Source organism: Siphateles boraxobius, unplaced genomic scaffold (genome assembly GCF_051911475.1).
Source record: "Siphateles boraxobius isolate OS27281-9 unplaced genomic scaffold, OSU_SipBor_1 55, whole genome shotgun sequence".
NCBI lineage: Eukaryota > Metazoa > Chordata > Actinopteri > Cypriniformes > Leuciscidae > Siphateles > Siphateles boraxobius.
Window position 1 is genome coordinate 1,414,344 of NW_027509181.1, and position 13,828 is coordinate 1,428,171.

The following is a 13,828-nucleotide window of genomic DNA, read 5'->3' on the forward strand; positions in this document are numbered from 1 at the left end:
TCTGGTAGCCCAAACAGCTTTAATCCATCAAAGACGAGCAGCTAAATACAGTCTTAGACCAACTAACGTTATCTAGTATCATAAACAGTTGGGTTGGAACGGTACACAGAAGTCATGGTTCGGTTCATACCTCGGTTCAGACATCACGGTTCGGTAGGAGTTCGGTACAATGGAGGGAAAAGCAAAACAAAAATGCAGAAGGCAATTATTTTTATTTTATTATTTTTTACATCCAGTTCTTGCGTCTAAATTAGTTGCTTACATTAACAAAATGGGCCAACAATAGCAGACATAAGCCCTTTAAATAAAAATAAATGCCCATGTTTTATAAAAAGGTTCACAAAACTAAACAAAAATGTTTAGAAAATATGTAAGATAACGTTAATTTAGTTGTAGGTTACGTTCTCATATCCATTTTTTTTCTAATGTCACAAGGAATAATCTGGTTTACTGCTTTACACGATTCTTTAGTAGTGTGGTTTGGGTATCCTAAAGTGTTAGTAGAGTAAGTTACTAAAGTACTAAAATAAACATTCACGAGTGTACCTTACTTCTCACCGCTGATTCCTGATGGTTTAGAGGACAATTACACCGAGTCGCACACTGTCGTTTCAAAGAATAGTACACCGGCGAGTGCGAAGTATAAATGACTCGTCCATTTGGGAAGGCGCGCGCGCGGTCACGGAGGCTTGCGCTGCGGAGGAAAGTAAACAAACCTAGCAGGGCAACAGATTAGGTGTCCCTAAAGGACCCGCTAACAGTGGTTCCGCATTACATTAATTTGCACGCGAGTTTTATTTATTTTTATACCGTGTATTCTCCGTTTTAATTCATGCACCGGACCGTGACGCCCATACCGATTCGCTGTTCAATACGAATAACGTTACATGAACCGTTCCACCCCTAATAAACAGCTATCAGTAAATAGATTTATGTTAACCGTTTGATTTTCAGGATTAATCTGCTTTAACCAGACGTGCACATGGCAAGAATGCCACACAACTTGACCACGGGAATGCTATAGGCCTAGCGTCCTACTGTTTACGTTATAGATTTAGATCGTATACATAAATGGACATTACAATAAGCGCATTGTTTCTAAAATTAATGGGAAAACTATTGAAATGTTGCTAGCTTGAATCACCGTGGCTCATTAGCAGCTAGCTAAATTACTTCATGTGGTCTAAGTCCGTGGGGTTTAGTAGGCCTATAACGTTACAGTACATCAATATCACTGATAGATGCTAAAACTATGCATGAATTTCAAGAAACTCTTTAATCTCACCGGATTATTTTGATTTTGTTCGATGTAACCAGCCACCGCGATCTTCCGACATGGATCTTCGTGTTCGTTGCAGGTTCAAATGCCTTCTTCTACGCTCCTTCCCAGAATTCAAAAAATACTGTATGAACCTGTCATTTCAAATAGTGGCGCCAATAGACATAATAAAGTACCGCCTGCCAGCGTGCAGGCGTGCAGCGGATATTTACACCGTGTTCAGAACACACACACACACACAGACAGACAGACACAGGGAGCGCAGTTCCTCAACTAATAAATGTAGCCTATAGGCCGTCTCGCGTAAAATCCGGGTGTAGGGTATTAATAGGGTAACAAAAGGCTATTATACCCACGATAACAAACACATTTGCGCATGCACAGAAAACACCGCGAACTTTCTTATTTCTCTCTGTGTCTGTGGAATAGGCTATGCAAGATTATTCTTGATAATATTTGCAGTAGAGAAAGCAGGTGTTTAATTTGTCTAATTCATTCAGTAAATGCATGTACTATATTTAGGTTGTTGGATTGCACCGTCGACTAGGCTACTGATTGAATCAGCCGTTGTTTAGCAACCTAAAAAAACGAAATGCAATTGCTAACTTCGCCACTTATAAATAATAACTTTTTTATAATAAGCATGAAAGTTGACCATCGTAGGCTAACCTTATATCCGACATTGCTTGAATTTTCGATTTTGCTGTTAAATAACAAAAATGAGGTGTTATTTAACAATGAGGTGTTAAATAACAAAAATTAGGTGTTATTTAACATATATTTCCTAAAATTAACAGTAAGGCGCAGTTATTAAAAATAACAGGTTTATCATGTTGAAATTTGGGTGTAAATTAACAGAAACATTTAACAGTGTATACAAAATGGGGAATGACAGAAAAAGTTTGAGAACCACTGCTGTGAGGTCACTCGTTTAGCTCTGTTAGTTGGACCTGGGTGAAGCTGTTCTTTGTGTAATGGGCCTTTTTCTGTATTCCCTAGTGCCACAAGATGATTGGCAGCTAGACACACTCAGTGATCAAGGGATGTGCTCTCCTGAATGTAAGTTAATTAACACGCAGAAACAGAACAAAGTCTGTAAAACAACTTTATAAGCAATTAAAGCTGTGTCACACACAGACACTCAGTGCGGTTACATGACCAGTCCAGTCTAGTCTAGTCATCTAGTCTGTTCTCCTGCAATCAGACTAGCTGTCTTAGTCTAAAACTACATACAGTCAAGTTAGTTTGACCATGGTGGCTAGCTAGCAGGTATCTTTAGATTAAAGACAATGATTCTACTACAGGCTGAGCAACCCGGTATCACGCTAAAGCGTGTAATACACACGCTGGTCCACTAGCGGATGCGTGTCAGGGTCACGCTTTGCCTCCTCAAGGCGTGAACATGACACGCATGAATGAAGGTTGAGTACCAGCAGGGGGCAATAATTTCCTCTATGCCAACAACTCTCCACGGACCAAATAGAAGCGATATAGCGCATTCTCCAAAATTCCCGCGTTGTTCAGGTCGGTCAAAGCCATATTTGTATTACGGTGCTGTCATTTAAGAAATCTACGTTGCTATAGCCTAACGTTATATTTGTGTGTATGAAGACTGTGGAGCTTTTTAATCTATGGTGCTGTTAACGTTACTGTGGTCAATAACGTCAATGGAAATTGATATTAATTGGCTAATTAATTAATCACAGAAAGCTGCTGTCGATCCTGAAATATCGATACTGTTGTATCTATTCTAAAGGATAGATCCTCACATAAAACCAGTAATTTTATTCATTTAGAACGAATTTATTTTATTCAGAAATTATGCAATAAATCGATTATACGTGACCGTAAAGGCCTTTACATTGTCACACACACACACACACACACACACACACACACACACACACACACACACACACACACACACACATATATATGTGTATATATGTGTATATATATATATATATATATATATATATATATATATATATATATATATATAAAAGCTGTTCTAATAATTATGATGCTGAAAATTCAGCTTTAATCTCAGGAATAAATTACATTTTAACATATTCAAATAGAAAACAGATCGCCTATTTTAAATAATATTTCAAAATGTTAGTCTTTACAAAGATTTACTGTATTTTTGATCAAATAAATTAAGCATTTGTAAGCATATTAGACTTCTTTTAACATTAAACATCTTACTGACCCCACATGTAAAATTTACAATAATTATTCTAGTTTGTGCAATTACATTTAGTTTTTATTGAAAAAAAAAGTTCATATACATAGTGTTATGTTCTGTAATTGATGTTAATAAATCTGTCAGAAGAAAATGTGCAAAATTGGGGGTACAACACTGTAACCCTTTAAAAACAATAACCATACACACAACTAATTACAGGCGCATCGAGAGGACAAATCACAAAATCTTTTAGTGGTCATGAAAATGTATTCAGATTAAGCGTATTAATGATGCATTCACCTCATTTATCACGACACACTGCTTCTGTTCCTGAATGCCGTTTACATGCTGAATATGCAATAACAGCAGCATCACAGTTATCTTCTTTATTTTGTTACAGTTATATGTATAATATGACAAATCTAGGAATCTTTGCTGCAAAATAATTAACTATGTTTTTGTTTTCCTTTGTCCAACAGCTCCTGTTTTTACCCACCAGCCTTCCCTGTTACCTCCACCTGTCTATCTTTATAAAAAACCAACGGCTGTTTTAAGAGCCACTCTTCTATCTCTCACTCTTAGTCTCACTCTCACTCTCTCTCACACACACACACACACACACACACACACACACACACACACACACACACACACACACACACACACACACACTCTTTATTCCTCTCTTCCAGAAGCCTGGTGTTTTCAAGTAGCCTAAGTATTGCATTTTTTTATTTAAATCTTGTTCTGTTTTGGTTGTGTGAAAGAAGTTCTTCACATAATCTGTCACTCTCTTACTTTATCTATAATAAAAATGCCAGGCCAGGGGTCAACCAGGCGAAACTGTATGGACTGCCATACAGATCTAAATGTGGCCTGCAACACATGCAAGAAAGAACAGCCACATAAGCTGAGGCTAGAAAAGAAACTAAAAAAATGTGATCAGAAGAGGGAGAGCTGGCTTCAAATGCAAAAAAAAAATCGGACTACCTCTCATATACAGGATGAAGCTGTGTTGTTGGTATGCAATTTCTTGTATTGTTTTATGCAGGTTATTTTCCAAATGTTGCTAGATATATTTTTAAATAATATATGTTATTTTGTATGTGTGTCCTTGTATTTTTATCTCGAAATATTGCAGGCCCTGGGGTTAAGGGGGGTTTTACTTCTCTCCAAGCCTGGAAAAATGCCAAACAATTGGGTGTCTGAGGTTTTGGCACCCGGCTGCCAGCTGAGTGAGACATCACATACATGCCTTGAAAGAATTAAGGGCATGTATGATATTGTTATTCAAGGTAAGAATATTCTGTTATTTATTTTGTAAAATGTCCTGTATTTGATGCTGTCACAGCCTCACAGGTAAGCCTGTGGTTCCCTTCTCTTGACTAATAGATCATTCAGATTATCATTTATGGTTTTTGCTTACAACTAAAACTAAACTAATTGGGAGAGGTTAAAAGCTAAGCAGCTAGCTATTTAGCTGCTCACGTTTAAGTACCAATAAAATAACATTCATTTTATCTGCTTGGTTTTCATTTTAATCTTAAATAAAATAGAACGCACACACCAGGCGATCCAGTATATTTGGCTTTTATACTAAACCAAGCTTGAACTGTGATGGTGGATTAAAGAAATTAAATTTCTTTTATAAACGCATGCAGATATGCTGCCTTTTTTCACCAAAACAGTGTCTGGCCCTAAACTTATGATCCATGCTCATTATAGATGTTGCAGATCAGGGCTCTAAACTTTTTAGGTGGAAACTGTGGTGGGGTTAGAGAGGACTCAAGAGCGAGAGTGACAATCACATGAACATAAATCTCCTCCGTGGTACTGGTAGAGACGAACAGCAGGCTGGTAAAACAGCGACTCGGAGACTCACGGAACTGGATACAGGTGGCGAGCATCGAGCAGGTAATCAGCCTCAGTTTTAAGCACGTAAGGTTTCTGTGGACGTATAGATGAGCACAGGATAATTCCTGTAGAAATATTCCGTAGGACTCACAAGACAGGACAGGACTGAGATAAACTCTGGTTAGTGAGCATCTGAGACATCGAACAATCTGACAACAAGACAGGGCAAGAGAGGGTTAGAAGAAGCCAAGATAATGAGAGGAGATGAGGAACAGGTGGAGAGGAATGAGCGTAATGAAAAGTGATAACAGCTGTCAGTAATGAAAGTGAAAGCGGTGTGTGTGTGTGTGTGTGTGTGTCCAGCAGAGGGAGACAGAGAAGGAGACAGGATCATGACAGTAACACTAGTCCTAGCAGAGTAGCTGGTGTGATGAGCGCACTGGCGCCGTTTTACGGTGGCTTCCGTCACATCACCAAAGTGGATGCTGCGCACTGGTGGTGGTTGAGGAGAACCCCTGATATGATTGTAAAGCGCTTTGGGTCTACAGTCAGTGGCGCAGATAGGATTTTTTAACTGGGGGGGACCAAGCTGTCAGCAAATGATTTAAACTAAATTCGTTATTTTGCGTAATTTGGGCTTTAACTAGTGCTCAAGTAGTTACTTTGCGTAATTTGGGCTAATGATTTGCACTAAAAAGCCATTGGGGGATTCTTAGTTGAAATCATGGATAAACAACAATGAACAAAGGTAAACAAAGGCCTACCTGATCACCACTAGCAATGCATGATCATACTATTATTTGACTAGTATGCCAATCACCCACCAAAACTTCATGTCTTCAGCAAAGTATGTTTTGTGGCTGCCCTCCTGCAGATCCTCACTTGCCTGACTAGGGCAGAGGTCTTCAATCCTGCTCCTGGAGGGCCACTGTCCTGCAGAGTTTAGTTCCAACCCTAATCAAACACACCTGAAACACACAGCTCATCAAGCTCTTCAGGATCGCTTGAATATACAAAGGCAGGTGTGCTGAAGCAGGTTGGAACTAAACTGTGGCCCTTCAGGAGCAGGATTGAAGACCTCTGGACTAGGGCCTGCCTTACTGTCATCAGAAATCGCCTGCAGGCCAGGAGGACAACGTTTTAAATCTTATAATTTCAGTTAACCCTCTATACCTCTATAGAATTTCACAACAATGTGAAATACAACATATTCCTGAGAATTAATGGCTAAAACTACTATTTCAAAAATGTCTAAGAATAACTCAATTTTAAATTTAAGTGTTAATTACAAGTTTGTTGCAATTTATAGATTAGAAATATCTTTCAAATGATGTATGACAAATTAAGAAATGTTTTTCATAGCCCATAATTTAAGAATCTATATCCTCCGTTGCTCCAGTCCATACAATAGAAAAAACATGATTTCCTGCTATAAGAGGATGTCAAAAGTTTATGTAGGCCTTTATTTGTTGTTTGCATAAACCTTGCACCACACAAATTTACTTATTATGATTATTTTTATAGTGGCTTACACGACAGTGAACATACCTCAGTCAATTTATACAGTACAATGGGTTAAATGATAAGATAAAACATTATTTCCTGACGACGATAAATTGTTTGATTTATCCAACCATTCTTTTTGTGTTCATTCATTATTTGTCTCTGTCCACTCACCTAAATGCATAGTTATGGTCTCCACATTTTGCTGTGTTTACTAAGTGCAAAAGCCTTCTTGCCATTATTGTCAGACTAGCTATTCCCCTTAACAAATCTAATCTGCCACATCTGGGAAAGTCAACAGGCATAGGATACTTACATTGTTTGTTTTTGAAAAAATGAGGTGATTGTTTTTTGTCTCTTCATTGCCTTTATGTGGCATTTATACAGTCGATTTTTTTCAGTTCAGAAAATCACCGACTCAGCTCAGTCATAGATTGTATATGATCACTATGGTTACCGGCCCGCCCCTACAGGCACGATTGAGGCAGCTACCAGCTCCTCATAGGACCCCGGCGACGTCACTCAGGAGTCGTAGCACACACCCAGAAGAGAGTGTAAACGTCGGTGGCATGATGGCATCGTGTGTTTATTGACAACAGAACAGCGTGTTGTGAGAACGTGGGTACAAACAAAGTAATGGTGACCGGTGTAGATTATTATTGTGTGTCAGTCCGCGTCTGCCCCGACCCGATTCTGAAGCAGCGGCGGGCCGGGACACTACTTTGGCTAATGTACTTGGCGAAAACACTGGTTAATCCTCTGTTTTACCGATTTTTGTCGCCTTTCGTAGGGATAGTGAGGGCGGGGGACGGATCGGGTCACTATGAATCTGGGGGGGTCATGTCCCCCCCGTCCCTAGTGCCATCTGCGCCCCTGTCTACAGTAGTACATATGAAAGTTCTAAATAAATGTGTCATTCTATTCTATTCTATTGAATTGAATTGGAAGACAATGTAATTAGCCATGCTATAATTTTAATTATAAAATTCCAGTAGAAAAAATGGCACAATTGGTCATCCACCAGACTCTCTCAAACATCCATCACATGTCTTGAGAACATTCACCTATTAAATCAATACAGCTTAGGAAGAAGTAGTTTGGTAGAACAGCACTTGTTAGGTCTATACACATCTCTTTTTGCTAATACGGCTGCAACTAAAGATTATTTTTACTGTTTTGTTTTTCTTGATTAATCGATTAGATGTTTGTTCTATAAAATGACTTAAAATTGTGAAAAAGGTTGATCGATGTTTTTCTAAATAATTATGTACTTCTACAATGTAGGCTGGACCCCACATGTAATTGAAAGTTCATCAGCCCCAGTTGAACCCCCAACAGGACCACCAATGGTCAGCAGGAAGCAGTGGCCCTGCTTGATTAAGCAGACAGCAACAGCACCAAAGGGGCCTCCAGCAGCCCTTATTGGATCACCGAAGTCCCAAATTGGACAGTCAGTGTCCTCTTTAGCACCCTCGGTAAAGCAATCCCAGAACCTGGGGAAAAGACCCCACTCCCCAGAATGACCTTCAGCAGCCTCCCCAGTTTCTTTTGAAAAAGGTAAGCATAAAAGGAGCTACAGTATATGAAGAGTATTGAAAATAAGTTATAAGCCCCACAAAACCATACTCTTACTTTGTGTAATGTGAAACTGTAAACGAATTCAGAGTCCCGAAACCTTTATTATTATAAAAAAAAAAACTGTTTTCAACATTGATAATAATAATAATAAATTACACAGTGTGTCTGTGAGCAAGGCACTTTACTCCGGGGGGATTGTCCCTGTAAGTGCACTGTAAGTCGCTTTGGATAAAAGCGTCTGCCAAATACATATATATATATATATATATATATATATATATATATATATATATATATATATATATATATATATATATATATATAAATGTTTCTTGAGCATCAAATCAGCATATTAGAATGATTTCTAAAGGATCATGTGACACTGAAGACTGGAGTAATGATGCTGAAAATTCAGCTTTGTGATAGCTGAAATAAATTACATTTTAACATATAACCAAATAGAAAACAGATATTTTAAATTGTAAAAATATTTCACAATATTACTGTTTTTGCTGTATTTTGGATCAAATAAATTAAGCCTTGGAGATAGGAAGTCTTCTTTTAAAACATCAAAAAATTGAACCGTTTTAATAATGTTGGCAACCACTGTATATATATTTTAAAATGATTATTGGATTAGAACCTCTCATCAAATTCCATGAACTGCTGCTGTTGTCATCACTTCATTACTTCAATCATGCCTGTGTTTGCCCATATTTAGGACATTGTTTCTGGGTGTTTTGGTGTCTTCCCATTCGTAGTGCACAATATATTGACTCACTATCGTAATTGCAATATCACGTTGTGCAATATCATATGAAAATGTTGCAGAATGTATGCAATATTCCTTTTATTTTCTGGAGAGTTGCATCCGTCAATTTTGAAATGTGTAGGACACCTGGTTGTATTATTCGAAATTGGCCTGTGTCTAAAGAGCATTCTTTAAAGGTCTCTGTCTCACCTTGGAAAAACATTTTGACAAATAAAGCCCAGTCTTCATTATAAACTGTGCCTAATTGTATTCCTCATGTGGGTGACGCAACATTTAGCAAATGTTTTAAAATATATTTTTTTTTTACATATTTTAAATGTTTCTCTATATTTAACAGATGAAGTTGTGGAAGGAGGCTGTCCTGCTCCCACTATCGTGCGGCCGAATAAAAGGAAAGGTGTGTTGATGTAATGTGTGTAATCCATACATTGGGATTTATATTAATTGTTGTGAGTCTTCATGAAGGCTGTATTTGAATTTGTAAGTGGCTGTGGTCTATTAGGTTTGGGCGATGTCCAAATTAATATGTTCAATTGTTTATTTAACAGTAGGGCTGAACAACTAATCAAAATCTTATCGACCCGCAATATGACCTACTGCAATTTTCAAATCACAGGAGGTGCAATATTTGTTAAAGGCAAAATTTGTGTTAAAATACCATTTTAAATTAAATATTGTGGCAAAATAATATGTTGTTATTACCTTGTTTGACAGTGGAAGTTGTGGATGGAGGCTGTCCTGCTCCCGCTACAGTGCGGCCGAAAAAAAGGAAAGGTATGTTGATGTACTGCTTGTCCAGCTTTCTGTATAGGAGTGTGGACTGAATGCCACAAAATTGATTAGTATGAGCTGTAGTACCTTGCTACAGTCTTCTGGCAATTATTTGGCAACATAATAGCATAGTCAGAAAGTAACATACATGTTTTTGCTTTTGGTTTTAGTTTTCACAGTCAAAAGCATGTTAGTCTTTGCTATGATTTGAATTCATGGATTTAACTTGCCTTTGTTTGCCAATATATTTATTACAACTGCCCAACCCTAAAGTTTGTGTTGATTACATTTACAGTAAATTACCAGTGTTCAATACAACTTCTGTACCATAATAACTACAATATCAAAACTGTAACTAAGTACAACCCATTCTAGCTTAATGACCACTTATCATTCTATAATGGCTTGTTTATAGTAGTGTTAAGCTTTGTGAATGTAATATTTGTTTCCTTTCAGAATGCCCACATACAGTGACAGGGAGCCAGGGTTATTACCCTGTGAAGAGCGTTGCCAAATACAAAGTCATTAAGGTTAAATACCATTAAAACACTACAAAGGTTACAAAATGTTATTTTATTGGTGTAATGGTCTTAAAAAAGTATTGGTGATTAGTATAACTGCTAAACAAAGCAAATATTTGAAACTGAAAAAGTCTCACTATTTTTAGGGTCAAAAATTGAGGCAAGTGGAGTGGGAGCCATGCAAACTCTGGTATGTACAACTTCTCATGGGTAACACATAGCCAATTAGTTTTAACATGTACAAACTATTGACATATGTTAGGTAAGATTTGTCTATATAGTTCATAAATATATTTTTATAACCCAAACAAAGTGTCTTAATAAGGTGTTGGGCTACTACGTGCCCCCAGAAGAGTTTCATGCTCTTTGGCATAGTTTCTCTAAGTCTCTGAAATCTGGGTAGCTCCAATGGTCCAAAATATATGCATTTATTTGGTGTTTATAACAGCTTCACTCCAAAAAGTTGTTATGGTGGCTCTTGGTGGCCCAACACCTTACTAAGACACTTCATTTAGTTTTTTTTCTCTTTATTCCCTTAATCTTATTTGCCATTAACACTTTACATGCACACCGAAAATACAGTTATAGCCAATAATGATAAAGATGTTATGCCCAAACTACACGGCCTGCATTATGTAAAAGTCTATATATTTGTATCTTCAAGAGAAAACCAAAGGTGACATGACCTTTTGCCTTAAGGCTAATGCAATTTAAAGGGTTAGTTCGGTATTTTACACTTGTTTACACTTGCCCTGTATTAAGATCGTTTCTGATGAAATCGAACGGTTTCACCCCTCCACAATGGTTGTCTATGTGTACTGGAACAATCATTCGTAAAACGCATTAAACTTTAGTTTACAAATCCAACAGGTTTAAATCATAGTTTTGTCCGACTCCATTGCCTTGACTTGGTACAAAAACTACGATAAAATCTGTTGGAAAGCATCTTTTGCAGCGATTTTTGTGTGAGCATATCAGTGAACACCCCAGACCACTCGGTGAGTTTAACGTCTTTGTAAACGAAAGTTTAATACAGAGATACAGAAATTGTCAGTTACAGCATTACTGCCTTACTTAAAAACTGGATCAATATATTTAATGTCAGCTTGAGATCTTCATTTGTCACATTGTCTCACAGTAAAATGTGGACTTCACATTCCTCATTTTTGAGTTACTAAGACAAAATCAATTTATGCTTTAAAATAGAATTGTCTCAAAAACTGAGCAGTTGGCCTAACTTTCTGATAAATGTAAACCCAACCCAAAAATGTAAAACACTTTGGAGTCTTGTGCACACCAAACAGTGATTCATGTCAGAAACATAACAGATTATAGAATTTTCTTGACTTAAAATAACAATTAAGGCTTTCCTTGCATTGTAGTTGACTAACATTAGACAACTGTGATGTAATGAAAAAACTCCACTAAAACACAGCCATTGGAAAACAGCTACAGGAGTCTTAATGTGTGTCTTTGTGTCTACAGTTCCTCTGCAGAACCAAAACGTCTAATTGCATATTTCCTTTTTGTGTTACAGTGGAAAGAAGTGGCCATTGGAGTGGGTGGCGGATATGGACACTTGTTAGTGCTCACGTCAGGTTGTGGAGCACTTTTTTTTGTGTGTAGTTTGCCTTTCTTTCTTCTTACTGTTGTAAAAATAAACGCTTCTTGCGACTGGACCCTTTCATTGCCATTTTTGAGCACTTTTTTATGAGCATCCAAGACAACATAAAATGTATCTGGGAATTTATTCAGAGAATAGTTTTATAAAAAAAAATAAAAAATACATTTGTAGCTTTTGATCCTTAACCTTTCTCTATATAGAAAACATACTGCCTCTCCTATGAATAATAAATGATGTCCTGTCAGTGTTGGGCTATTGAAACATATCAATATCACATATTTTGCCTACACATTTCTTCTGTATCAAACAATGGAAATGCCTTTGCACACAGCACCATGATTTTAAATGGCAACCTGTTAAACAACTTTATACAAAGCTTTTTTACATAAAGATTGACTATATTGCAATTTTTGCATTAGTCTTAAATATATGTAAAACTACATTACATAATGTGTTGTGTAATCATACCATAATTTAAAATAATGTTAACTGTTGCCTACCAGTCACATTGTTAAGTTTTGTTCAATAAAATGGGTTTAAAAGTGTGTCAGTGGGTCCGTGTAACGCTTTGCAGTTCTTTGTTCAATTTGCACCATCAAAATTAGCCAAATGAAAAATTGCTTCCAACTTTCATTTTCCATCTTTTGGAATAATTCACAAACGGATAATTGTCTCTCAGTTTAATTTTCAATTCTACAAGCTTGGGTTGTTGCGTCCGAGTCTGGTTTTTGAACAAACGTAAAAAAACGACTCATTGTTCTGATTTTCCATTTTTTCCATTGTTGCTCATGGTTAGACCGTACCAGTTCCGCCGGGGATGGAGCGGGGGTGCACGTGGAGCGTTATGTATATGGCACGTCTGAGTCTCAGTTTTATGAAGGTATTTTTGGTGCAAAACAACTGAACGCCTTTGACAGTGAAATTTGTAGTTGTAGAGAATAGCCACACATGTGTATCAGTAAATTTGAAGTCACAGAGAGAAATGCATTAAGAGCTGCAAACTTGTAGACTTTTTTTCTCTCCCACAAACACAACACAACAGTTACACCTTCTCAAATTCTTCATTGCAGGTGCACAAATCCTATTCTACAAATCACAAATTAATAAACTCGTGCGCTCACATTTTTGCTACAGTTGCTGCAGTGAATATGGTGCAAAACACATTTAAACACCCGCATCAAAAAATGTGAGTCACAGAGAAATTTTGCTCATCCGCAAATCCGTATGTGAATTCATCCAATGAGAGTTGCACACTTGTAGAATATTTTCTCACAAATATAAATTGATAAACCATTTATACCTAATGACTTTATTTGATTTTCTAGCTTTAACCTATCATTGTTATATCTGATGCACTGAAATAAAGCATGCTCCACTGTCTCTGTGTGCACACTTTTACGGATCTATCGGGCTCCTCCTTTTTTCTTTGCTCCTCTTCTTTGCTTTTTTCCTGTTTATTGCGTCTCCCTTACAGGTGAGCGAAGCACAGGTGTGGCATGGTGGGCGTGTGATTGCTTCCAGGATCTAGGGCTTTAACAATCTCTCCAGACCTGGTTGAGGATGGCCGCCGCTTATCCTTCTCTCCCGCACCTTTTTGGCGTTTTTGTTTCCTTACGCTCGACACCTCATATCTTATTTCTCAACCTAACATCTATACTGACTTTATTTAACTGACGTTGTTCATTCTTTATCTTTAATAAATATATTTATTCATACGCAAATTCCACGTGGTCTTCGC

At 37.3% G+C, this 13,828-nt stretch overlaps 1 protein-coding gene and 1 long non-coding RNA gene across 2 annotated transcripts in view; one reads left to right on the top strand and one right to left on the bottom strand.

Annotated features, from left to right (window-relative positions):
- Window positions 1-13,828, bottom strand: part of LOC143714601 (uncharacterized) — a 212,932-nt gene that overhangs the window by 110,605 nt on the left and 88,499 nt on the right. The window lies entirely within an intron of this gene.
- LOC143714593 (uncharacterized) lies at window positions 4,600-12,150 on the top strand. Its single transcript, XR_013195557.1, has 7 exons — window positions 4,600-4,762; window positions 8,109-8,381; window positions 9,512-9,571; window positions 9,889-9,948; window positions 10,402-10,475; window positions 10,613-10,656; window positions 12,004-12,150. It is a non-coding gene; the product is annotated as an uncharacterized LOC143714593 (long non-coding RNA).